Source organism: Psammomys obesus, unplaced genomic scaffold (assembly GCF_907164565.1).
Source record: "Psammomys obesus unplaced genomic scaffold, mPsaObe1.curated_primary_1811, whole genome shotgun sequence".
NCBI classification, from domain to species: Eukaryota; Metazoa; Chordata; class Mammalia; order Rodentia; family Muridae; genus Psammomys; species Psammomys obesus.
This window is the reverse complement of record NW_026596109.1, coordinates 7,242,069-7,254,537: the sequence shown is the minus strand read 5'-3', so window position 1 is coordinate 7,254,537 and position 12,469 is coordinate 7,242,069. Positions and strand designations below refer to the sequence as shown.

The window sequence follows — 12,469 nt, the reverse complement described above, 5'->3', positions numbered from 1 at the left end:
CAGGTAGGGACGGTCTGATCCACCTATACCATGAAGTCTAGGGAAGCACATATACGCTGTGATCGCAGACTATGTGGTCAGGCATCACAATTGTCCTTCCCTAGCATGGGAACAAAACCTTTGTCTCTTTCTACTGGATCATTTCAAATGCTTTTCCCGAGTTGTTGGGCATTACAGGAAGCCGGCCTCAACTACGTTTCTCAGGATGTACTGTGGTTTGATTTCTTGGGAAAGGTTGGCAGGGGGCAGGAGGAAGGAAAAGAAGCCAGCATATCTCCCTGTTTTCTGTCTCCGGGAAGCATTTCCAGAATGGCTGAGTCTTCCAGGGGTCCAGCCCATCCCTGTGTGCCACCCACTCCCATCTCACAGCCTGTTTTGCCTCTGCCTGTCTTCCAGTGCTACTGCTGACTTGAGAAGCTCTTCAGAGCCCCTCCAGCCTCAGATACACCACAGAGACCCTGGTACCTGCAGGTCCAGGCTGGCTGGCTTCCTGCTCTTGCTCACCTTCGCCCTTTCCTGCTGTAACACTTTTAACTTTTCTAATTGTTTCCTTTATTAGCTCCTTCCCGTTAGGCTACCTGCTGTGGATATCCTGACGAGACACCGTCACCATTAGCGAATCATTAAAATTATTGAATTCTGCTTGGGGGGGGGGCACGGTTTTGGGCTGAGGGAGATCTGTTATTTGGAGGGTGTTAAATGAAGGGTACTCTTCGCCCCTGAAACAGACTGCCTGGAAGAGTTACAGACTTTAATTTCTATTGGCTATAGATCATCAAGGCCAACAATCACACATATAAAATATTTGCATGTCTACTGAGATTTGAAAAGAAGCTTGACATTGCCTCTTGGGTATCCCCCCCCCCCGTGCTTCCCACCCCACCACAATGATTGGCAGACATCTAGAGAGCAAGCCACAGTCTATTAGCTTTGCAAAATCATACCTGAAACCTTTAGGAGAAGGAAGCCTTTGCCAGGTACTAGAGATTTCATGACACAACTTTGGCACAAGAAAATGTGGGAGAAGTGGGACAATGAGATGGCTCAGAGCATAAAAATGCTAGCTCTACAAGCCTGGGGACCTGACTTCAATCCATGGAACCCATGGGAAAAGGCCAGATGAGGGATATGTACCTGTAATTCTCATGTTCCCATGTAAGACGCGAGGTGAAGGCAGAAGCACATGAAAGCTCAGGGCTAGCTCGCCTGGGGCACGAGGTACAGCAGAAACAAGAGCGGCCCTTCCTCAACAAGGTGGAGGCACCAAATCGACTCCTGCAAGTTGCCCTCTGAGCCGCACACACACTAATGATGTCTTAATTAGACGAGAAGGAGTGAGGAGAGGAAAGAAAGGAGGGAAGAGAAAGAAGTAAACAGGAAGGAGAAGGACAAAAATACCAGTTGGAAATGAGGGGCTAAAACCTTGTCCCCAAAGGAAATGCCTATGGAAAGCCTTTATTTTGTTTTCATGGAGTCCAATCAGTTTACTTTTCCCCTCTACTCTAAGAACATTGTGCTGGACTTCAGATGCAGCAAGAATTAATGGTGGATTCCTTCCAAAAGCCCCCTCCAAGCAAAGGGGGCGCATAATAAAGCACAGTGCCCTCCGGGGATCTTGATCCTTAGAGGAATCTAGATTGACATATCTGGACCAGGCAGGTGAAGTCATCTTGAAGTGGGGTGCTAAGAGTCCTGCACTCAAGAGGCCTGGGAAGAGCAATACACCTTAAAAGTAACAGAGTAACCGGGTGCCAAGATGAGATTAAGCCTACACTGTGTGACCTTTACTTTTCAAGAGACCAATGAGGGCCCAGCCCCTATACCTTGCTTATAGTCTCTCCTCTTCCAGCCTCTTGATTTGTATGGCAACGCAAACAAATCAAGACCTCCTTATCTACCGAGGCATGTGGGCAGTCAGTATGCACAGAATGCTCTCTGGCCTCCCATGAACCCACACACAACAAACAGAAAAATGGGTTAACCAAGTGGTCATCTTTTCTTTAAGCTTGTCTTATATGTGACAGAGTCCTCCGTGTCAACCTAAACTAATATACTGAACCTACTGCTTTCATTGCAGAGACACAAAGAAACAGCTGATAATAAGATGTGGGGGTGGGTAGGAAGGGCAAGCGGAAAGGAGGAGGTTGAAATCCTATGATACAGGTGTTTTAAGAGTTAGTTTGGGAAAGAAATGAATACCTGACCTACAATGAAAATTTTATTAGAAAGGGTGAAGCAAGTGAGAAAAGAGTCAAAGCACAGGGGAAAGAACCAGAGGTGGGAGAGGAAAAGGGAAGAAAGGTTTGACTGATAGTCATCTGTATGGGGACCACTCAGTTCTCCCATGAGGCCCTTTTTCACAGACGAGAGGCAACAATTTCCACCTATAATATTGCCTTTCAATAGCGTTTCACTCTCATGCCATCACACTCTATTTGAAAATCTGAGCCCTGGTCTGGGTGCAAGGAGACGTGGGTCTCTCCTCCAGCTCAGCCTGAAAACTAAACACCTGTTTTCAACTGCCTAGATCTGAAGCTTTTCAGTTAAAGTGGGGCTGATTAAAACTGAGTCACATGAGAAGCTAAAGCTGGGGATGTCCACCAGAACTTAAGCCTCAGGGAGGCAAGAAAACCAACCCCACCTGCCTGAAGTGTAGCACAACAGCCCAGCCAGAGCCTGGCTCTCCAGCCACAGCTCCAGAACTTCATGGCAGCCTGAGCATCTGTATGGCTCAGGCAGAAAGTGCTCACTAACCGCTCCTGTATCGAAGGACTAATCCCCAGTGCAGCAATGTGATGGAGCACTGAGAGAAGAGTAGATCATGAGGTAGATAGCCTAGTCAGTGAATACTGAGGAATTCGTAGTTGAGTGGACTATTCAAAACTGAGTATTGGCCCTGGGAAGGGAGCCACACTGGGTGTGTGAAGATTAAGCCTTCATTGTCAACCTGAATGGAAGTAGAGTCACTTACAAGATCAGGTTGTAGGTGTGTCGTGTAGGTATTTCTAGAGAGGCTTAACTGAGGAGGCAAGCCATCCCAGCGGGATAGCTTGGGCTGGGGGCTAGGCTGAATAACAGGGCTATGGGTATCACCCAGGCACCAGAATTCATCTCTCCCTGCTGCCTAACCATGGATGCACTATGACCAGTGGCCTCACACTCCAACAGGATGACTTCCCCACCTTCATAGAATGGACCCTCAAACTGTGAACCAACACAAACCCTTCCTTTTCTGCATTGCCTTTTGTTAGGGGTTTTGTCACAGCAACAAGTAATAAAGGAAATGTGCCTTTGAAGGCTATATGCCATTTCCAGCTTCTGTCTCCTCTCCTTACTCTTGCTTACTCCCAATTTCTGCCCACGAGAGGGCGAGCCACTTTATTCCAGTGTCTGCTTCCTGCAATGCCATGACTATGGACTGTAAGCTCTGAAACCATTCGCCCTCAAGACAATTTTCTCCTTCAAGTTGATCTCTTCTGGATGTTTTGTCACAGTGACAGAAGGCTGACAAACACAACATCTAACCAGAAGGAAATGGTATCTTCCCTCAGACATCCCCTCACAATCTTATGGGAAACCAGAGATATTTTTCAGCACTTCCAGCAGTAAGCAAAATGACTGTCTACAATGCCAGTTTACCATCCCATAAGCCTGTCATCACTCAGAATTCCCATCAGGCCACTGGGACCAACACTTTTAATGGCCCCAGCGCTGTAAGTCTGCAGAGGAGGACAATGAGCCACAGCCTTAATCTTAGGGCTGTTCTGGAGATCAAAAGCAAATATCTAAAACACCTGATACATAGTAAAACCCGCACTAAACACTGATGCCTATCCTCTCCTGATTCAGATAAAGTATTGTATGATAAAAGATACATAATAGATAGCTAGAAAATGTAATTTTTAAAGATAGCAATAACAGTAGCATAGAAGAACAAATCTAACAGGAAAATACACTCCTTCTAGGAAAAACTATCAACTGTTTTGAAAGACATTAGATAACTAAATAAATAGAGTCGCTGTATTTATAGATCCAAAGATTCAGTATCACAATGTTGTCACTCTTGGTCCATAAATTTAATGTTCTGTAAGTCAACTCTAAAGAGTATTTTTCTGAAATCTTAAAAGATGATGATCACATATACGGAGGGGAGAAGCTGAGACCCTTCTAAAGAGGACAATGTGGGGAATTTGTCTTGCCAAACATGACGGCTTGCCATAAAGCTACAATCCTAAGGACAGGTTTGAGAAAAAGAATGGAAAAACCATTCTAGAAACTGGTTCTAAAAATCACTAACAAAATTGATTTTTTTTCATATTAAAGAAAAATTAAATTCCTGCTTCACACCTCATGTCTAACACTCCTTACGAGTAACAGAGTCTACATAGGTAAGCAAAATAATAAAGCTTTTAGAAGACAATGAAGGAGTATATTTTATGGCATCAGGGTTTGAAAAAAGTCTTTCTCAAGCAAGAGATAAAAAGTGCCAACCGTGAAAGATTGATAAATCCAGCTACATTAAAATTAAGAAGTTAGGAAGCTGAAGATTGGCAAGAACCCAACTTCTTTGTAGCCTATAAATCTATTTAGCTTCCCAAAGGAGTACATTACAGTAACCTTTTTGCATTCGTTGGGGATTATACTGCAGCAATACACACCAGAACCTGCATTCAGCCTATGGTTAGCCCATCTTGGACTTTATCCACAATTGGATTACCTGCATGCATTTCCGGTTTAAACCTGAGGACTTTTGAACAGTGACAGTTTGTGTTTCGATTTCTCTGAGCAGACATACAAAGCTGCTTAGAGTAAGGTGACCCACAATTCCAGGAAAGCACCACTCTGTGTCACTGTGACAGTGCACAGGGTTAAGAAAGGGTTAAGAAGAGTAATCAAGTGGTTAAATGGAGTGAGCTGCTTCTCCCCCAACAACCCAACTAAAGGCTATTGAAAAGCATTCAGCAGTCCTAAACTTTTTGTTGTACTTCTTTACCATGTCATATATGTTTGGGAGAGAAAGACAATGGTCATCAGTTGAAAGGTATTTCTCCATGTTTTTGACAACTGTAAGCCAAATTAATCCTTCCTCCATTAAGTTGCTTTTGTTTGCATATGTTAGCACAGTGATGAGAAAATAACTGACACACCTATATTTCAAAGCATACCTGTCGTTTTCATGTTGAAAATAGTTTTAAAATCTTAGTTTTTCCCCACAAACATTTCCCCCTGTCTACCTCATAAGTGACTGGAAGGTGCCTTGAAAGCGGAGGATTTCATGTTAGGATTTGGATCCCCTAGAAGCCCACACTTGAGAGTCTAGACAGGCAGCCTGTAATGACCATGGGAGGTGGTGGAACCAGGAGATGAAATCAATGGGAAAGAGGTTGGGTCTTTGTGGACATGCTATTGAAGAGCATACTGGGAACCCTGTCCTTTTCCCCCTTCCTCTGGGCTCCCCATCCACCACAAAGTGAACAGCGGTTCCATCCCATGGTCTCCACCACAATGTCCTGCCCGAAAGCTACAGACAAAGAAAACCACTGAAATCTGATAGCACCATTCAAAGTAAGCCGCCCTTTTGTTCAAATAGATTGTGTCTCAGATGTTGGAGTACCTAACAAATGAAGAAGGAGTTAAGGAAATTCTCCATGAGTTACATGGTTTTCTTCTCTGGTGGAGCCTCTGAGCCTCTCACCTATCAGGACATACCATAACTTCCTATGCGAGGGGAACCCTGCCTTTCGAACAGTACCGAGGGTGGGCTTGTTTGCTCTCTGGGTACCCTTCCTCTTGATTTACTCCATGTGATCTTGGCGATCATTGTTGTTTCCTGGAGCTCAGCTAGGAGAATGCTCCATGGAAAACACTTTCAACCACATATTCTACTTTATAACCATATCCACCTGAGCCCTTCATGTTGGCCTGCAGTTCACTCAGTCTGGACTCCCTTGAAGCCCAGAGAAGCTCCTAGTCAGACTTCAAGGCCCTGATGAAACACCAGCTTCCACATTCTCGCTGGTCCCCAGAAGTGTCAAGGGCTAAACAGATACTGTCTGTACCACACCTCATGCTGTATAGGTCATGCATGCATGAGATTGAACTCTCTGATGGTAAGCTGCATGCACCTTTACATCCTGGTCCTGTTCACGGCATTTTGCACAGAGCTGGTATACGGTTAACATGAACTGACGGGCATAGGTGTGATGCCTATGCACAAGACCAGAATTTCCTCCCTTAACTGCCCAGAAGTCCAGTGTACTCATGTATTTTCTGTTGCTAATACTACTACCATAGACTGGGTAAGTTTCAATGTGAAGAGGTTTGTTTGGGCTCATGATTCTGAAAGTCCGGGTCTCGGGATGGCATGTGGCAATTAATGCTGCCAGATTCCCAAAGCACCTTACATCACTGCACAGGATGGGAAAGGTGCAAGTATTTGCCTCTTCTGGTGTCTCTTCCTCCTTAAAGGCACAAGGGTTGAATCAAGGGGCCTCTACTAGAATGATCTGGATTCTAATCATCTCGCAGACACTACCTACATTTGTGTTTTAAGTTCCCAGCCTCTGAATATCTCAAACCAGCAGCCAAATTCCAATGCAAGGAGCTTTGGGAAAACACTCAAACCACAGCACTCCAACACAGATCAGTAGCTTGCCAGTCTTTCTTTTCAGCCGTAACACTAAAAAGATTAAAAACTAGACATAGACTTCCTGAGACAAAGACAGACAGTGAAGCCAGGGGAGACAGGGAGGCAGGGGAAGAGAAAGGACTAAATTGATGGCTGGTGAAGTAACAGATTATGACCCAGGTGGGAGGGGAAGGAGACTGACCAGAGAGAGAATGAGAGACAGAGATGAAGCCTGGAGCAGACACAAGGAGTGTGGTGAGTCTCCTGCCGACGGTCCGCACTTGCTGGACCTGGGTTAGCTGTGCACCAACTGTAGCTGTCTGAAGAAACCCAGTCCTCATCCTCATCCCTAATCTAAACAGCCCACCTTTACACACAAACTTTCATCATTTGAGCTGTGAGCTCTTCTATTCAGCAGAATTTTATTTCTGTTTTCCTTGCACTTTATGAGAATCCCCCACTGGCACTGTAGATTGGTTATACATGTCAGGTTCAAATAAAATAAAATAATAATAATAAAAGCAAGCTGGCAATTTCTTTCCAATGGAATATGCTGCATATTTCATGAAATAGATGCCAAAGGAGTTTTATGATTCCTGAACCAAAACCTCCTCGTATCTGAGGACTAAATGGAAGAACAATACAAAGGGAATGTCACAGAAAAAGAAACTGAACATTTGCTCTCCAACCTCAGGGAATGTTCAGGTGATTAACTGGCATAATGGGCTTCTCTGTTTTGCTTTGTGTTTACACGAGTTCGTATCCTGACATGCATTTCATAGATGGAACACAGTGCTAGTGTTCATGGATATGAATGTGTATTTCCTACTCACACTCCTTTCTCAGCACAGAATGTCTGGCTGGTTCCTGCTCTTAGCCTGACAGCAACTTCCCAGCCAAGTGTTATTTATATTTTCAAGCCACTTCTGTATGCTGGTACAGAAGGCAATCTGGCCTGGTAGAAGGAGCACTGTATGAAAAGTCTGTGGACTCTGGGCTACAACACAGCCCCTCACCTGCAAAATCCTATGTCTTTTGGAGTCTGACTCTCTCCAGATCCTGCCCCAATCTGTGAACAGGGCAAACTGACTTATCCACCTTGAGAATTCAATCTATCAAAGGCATGTTATTCTGCTCAGAATCAGTATGGAAGGGGGCAATGGCATGACTATTTCAGCACTTCCACGATTGCTTTTCACACAGTGGGAATTCTTAAGGCCACACTTCCAGGAAAACATCAGGAAATATACTGCTCACCAGCAATCTTGAAACATACCTCTGGTTAGCAAAACTGGCACAAAAAGAGAGAATGTGTTCATTGCCAAGAGGAAGGATTTCTATCTCATCTGCAGGACAATAGTAATAGTTCATGCCGGGCACTGTCTTAAGCACTTTCTGTTGATCCTTCACAACAGTTACGAAGTAGACACTATCGCTTTAGCATAACCAAAACTAAAGCACAGCGAAATGCTCGCAGAGCCAGGGCAGCTGAAGTCTATAAGTGGATGATACAGCCCTTGTGGAGAATCCACACCAGCTGTGAGCCTACCTCTTCCTCTGAGCTTTGGTTTAGCACAGCAGTCACAGACAGTAGCCATGATGCCCTACAATTAGCTGCCCAATTAATTACTTGCTGATTAATTACCTGATTAATAAATACTGCCACAGAGGAGACAGCTATGACCCAGCACCGACCAGTACCTTCTAGAAAATCTACCAAAGTCACAAGTGTTCAAAGTGCAACCATTGCTCCAATGGCTTGCTGGTAATAAAGCCACGCCCGCGTGTGTTAGCTGAATGCAAACTGGGAAATAATCTGGAACCTGCTTTCACAGGAGGTCTTACCATTTCCTCATGCCCAGATTAGAGTTCACAGCGGTCCTGGAGGTAGCTCATTCCCCTTCCCCGTCCAGAGCAACATTACCTGTGGTCAGGGTATATCCTGGGACTAGGGTGGGAAGGTGGATTTCAATTCCCTTAACTCCTAGGTGGTCTCAGCTCAATGGCCAGATTTCCCTGTGCCTGCTCCCCATCCAACAAACAAGAATGAGGGGGCCAAGGATGTCGGAACGATGAAGTTAGATAATTTGTGCCAAGTGCTGAGAAGGATGTGTGTGTGGCCTTTAGGACTCAAGAAGATTATTCTTGTTTTGGAACTATAAGGAATGACTAGTCACGTGTCACAATGAAGACACGTGGATCCAAGCCTAGCCTTCCAATTACGAAAGGCAGCAATTTTCCTTACCCAATTTCCATGCTATTACTAAAATTTACCATCCTCTTAAAACCCTATTATGTGCCAAAACTGATCCAAAACCCACAAAGTGGGGCCTTGTTTTGCAGATGATAACATCCAAGTTGTGAGAAGTCACATGATTTATTCTTAATTGCTTAAGTAGTGTACATCTTTTGTCACTAGTGACTAATGAGCCTGGTAAGATTTAGTGAGTCCTAAATAACATTTAAAGTTTCTGACAACACCCTTTAATGCACGCTATCTGTTACAGTGCCATCTAAAAGGCATCAACTGTGCTTCCCTGCTTTATGTTTGACTTGAGTGAATTATCAAAATGAAATGCTGCCTCAAATAGATTCTTCGTCTGCCTGCAGCATGGCTCCAAGCCTCGAGAATCTACCAAATGCAATTTTTAGATGGGTACATGATCACGAACCAAGCCGAATACCCACCTGCTTAAGAAAAATGACTTTGGAGGGCAAAGGGGACTGAAGCCTAGGCTTCATCTGTGGCTCTGGGGAGGAGAAAACGAACAATAAGTGATAGAATCCCTCCCCTGCAGCCTCACACAATGGTGCTTCTTGCAAATGAGACATACTGAGAAACAGCCTGTGAGATGAGCTTCATCAACAATAAGTAATTTTTATTCAGATTTTTCTGTTAAGTACAATGAACATGATTAAATGTTTCAGATAAGCCTATTCAGACCTTAAGCAAACCACCACCAAAAAAAAAAAATAATTATTAAAAGAATAACAAAGAGAATCCTACTAAAAATCATTTTAAATATGCATTAGGAGATTTAATTGCCAAGTTCATGAGTGGAACACCACTCCACTTGAGAGCCACCGGGTTATAATAACAACACGTTTTCACTTCCCACTTTGGCCTCTTCTCTCAACGCTGCAAATCCTGCGTTGCCAAATAGTTACAAAGTCTGTCCTTTCACATCACTGCATTTGAACTTCCTAAACCTCTACTAGAGCCTGTGTGTATGGAAAAGAACAATAGCACTTCAAAAGCCATTTCTGAGAGTTCTTCAATACTCCATTTGAATGCCAGGGTTTCAATCAAGGACAGCAGCAGACAATTTGATTGCTTAGAAGTTGACTTTTATACAGCTTTGATTAGGTCGCCCAGCTCAATGGGAAATCAGGAAAATCTTTGATCCCTTTCAGTCTCCAGAAGAGCTAGCAAGCCTTGTCAGGACAGGGAAGGAAAGGGATGGGAAAGGGGCGTTTGTACTCTACCTAACCTGCGCAACTCAGGGTTCCATCCAGAATTGTTCATCTTGGAGATAATAAACAATGGGTGCTAATTCAGGGGGTGGGATCGTTTATAATTTTATGGATTTCCCGAAGGCCCATAATTGGCACATGAATGTACAAACGTGAACTGGATAATTAGGAGGTTCTGAACGTAAACCACCTTTAATTTATATGCTTACTTGAAAACAAGTTAAGTGTTGGGAAGTGACAGCGGAACCCCCACAAGGCCTTTATTCAAAACCATCAACATTGTGAAAGTGTGCCTAATGGGCCAGCTCGACGCGAGAACAGGGGGAAACTGTGACAAGGATGCTCTTCCTGCCAGGGCTTGGCAATGGGAGGCATGGTAGCATCCTTCTGGAGGCCTAGCCGCCGGACCAGCTCAGGGCAGAGAACACCGCTCCGGCCTCTGCAATCTCTCTCTCTCTCTCTCTCTCTCTCTCTCTCTCTCCCGCTCCGGCCTCTGCAATCTCTCTCTCTCTCTCTCTCTCTCTCTCTCTCTCTCTCTCTCTCTCTCTCTCTCTCTGTCTCTCTGTCTCTCTCTCTCTTTCTCTCTCTCTGCCAAACACAGGCGTGCGCGGAAACACAAACGCACTCGCAGGCACCGACCCACGCGGGCACGCACCCAGCCTCAGAAAACACTCGTCCGGGTTCGCACTTGCCCGCGCCGCGGCGCTCTCCACGTCTCCAGCGCCTGACGGTCGCCTAGAGCCGCGGGCTCCCCGCCCCCACCCCATGCCTTCACTCTCCAGGCCCAGGCGGAAATACCCCGCAGACCCCCCAACAATGAGGACTTGTGTAATGCAGATTGGGGGTTGGGGCCAGTTGACAACCAGTGAAACCCTGGCGAGGGTCTGGTAGCGGACTACGCAGCAGCCTGGGGGCACCCGTTTGCCAAGCAGCTTTCTCTTTACCCACCGACAACGGGTCCGTTAGCACCACCCGCGAAAGAAAACGGAGAAAGAAAGAAAGAAAAGGGAAAAAAGCGCCTTTAAAAGTGCAGGAAAGACGCACCCTCCCGGCAGGGGTCCCAAGCACGCTCGGCGGGACGCAGGCAGCGGAGGCAGTGGCCAGCGGGGTGTGGAAATACACTTTGTGGACTCACCAAGTCCCTTCCCCGGCGCCCCAACACAACCACCCCCAAGTCAGGACTCCCCGACCCTGGGCTCCCTGCGCGGCGGAGACGGGGTGGCACGGCTCCTTTATGAGACTAACCGTGGGGAATCAAAGTTTCCCCAGCATGAAAATCCCGATGCCGCCTTCGAGACGGAGCGTGGGGCACAGAGTTGTGGGAGAAGGGGACCGGCTTCGAGGGGATGGCGGGTGACCAAGGGCCTGGGGACTGAATGGGGGGTGGGGGGGGGGGGGGGGGGGGGGGGGCTCGGGGAGAACTCAGCAGGTCTCAGAGTGGTAGGAGGTAGCCTCGGGGTGGCTTGAGCCGGGGCGGAGGGAGGGAGGAGGATCCAGGGGTTCCGGAGACAGGGTCTTGGGTAGGCGAGCCTTCGGAGAGGACCGCGCGTGTTCAGAAGTAGGGCGATACAAGTAGGGAGCGCCCGGGAAGGAGACGCGGGGTGGCCTCCCTCCGCGAGCGAGTGGCGAGAGGGGACGGAGAAACTGCGGCACTCGCCGGAGCCCAGCACCTCCGGCCAAACTCCCGGGAGACGCGGCCCCGCGAAAGCCCTCCTCCGGAGCCGGGCTCGCGGGCCCCAGCCGAGCCACCGGGGCTCGCCGAAGCCGGGGGGTCCCCGCGAGCCACCTGCGCGAGCTCAACTCGGGGTCCGCCGCGTGCCTCCCCCGTCTCCCCCCCCACAACCCCCGGCTCGCCCCCTCACCTCGGCTCCCCGGAGCATCCTCTCCACGGCTGCCGCAGCCGCCCGGTACGCGGCTCTCCATGCCCAGCGGGGCGGCCCCGCACTCAGACGCGCTCTCCAGCCCGGGGAAGCCCGGGTGAGCGCCGAGCTGGGTCCATCCTCCCCGGGAAGCCGCGGGCGCGCGTCAGAGCAGGGGGAGGAGACCGTCCCCCACCCCCCACCCACCCACCCCCGGTGCGGCGCGCGGACCCGCCTCCTCCCCTGGCCCCCGCCCCGCGCCAACCCCGCCGCTCACCTGCCAGCTCCCGGCCGCCGTGCGTTCCGAGGGCGTCCTCGCCGGCTCCCTCTCCCGCCGGGGCGCTCCGTGCGCCGCCCGAACGCGCTCGACAGCTCAGAGGAGTCGCCGCGGCGCGGACCGAGAGGTTGAGCGAGCGAGCGGGCGAGCGGGGGCGCCGCGACTCGCGGTCGCGCTTCTGCAGCCCCTGCGCTCGGCCCTCATCCTGAGAGTGGGGACGGAGCGGAGCCG

At 48.2% G+C, this 12,469-nt stretch overlaps 1 protein-coding gene across 4 annotated transcripts in view; it reads right to left on the bottom strand.

Moving 5' to 3' along the window:
- Dab1 (DAB adaptor protein 1) overlaps positions 1-12,104 on the bottom strand; it is a 376,411-nt gene extending 364,307 nt beyond the window's left edge. For all 4 annotated transcript variants that reach the window (XM_055628810.1, XM_055628809.1, XM_055628811.1 and 1 more), the window contains exon 1: positions 11,965-12,104. The gene's annotated coding sequence lies outside the window, so the exon portion shown is untranslated. The remainder of the gene's footprint in view (positions 1-11,964) is intronic.
- Between the last annotated feature and the right edge of the window lie 365 nt (positions 12,105-12,469).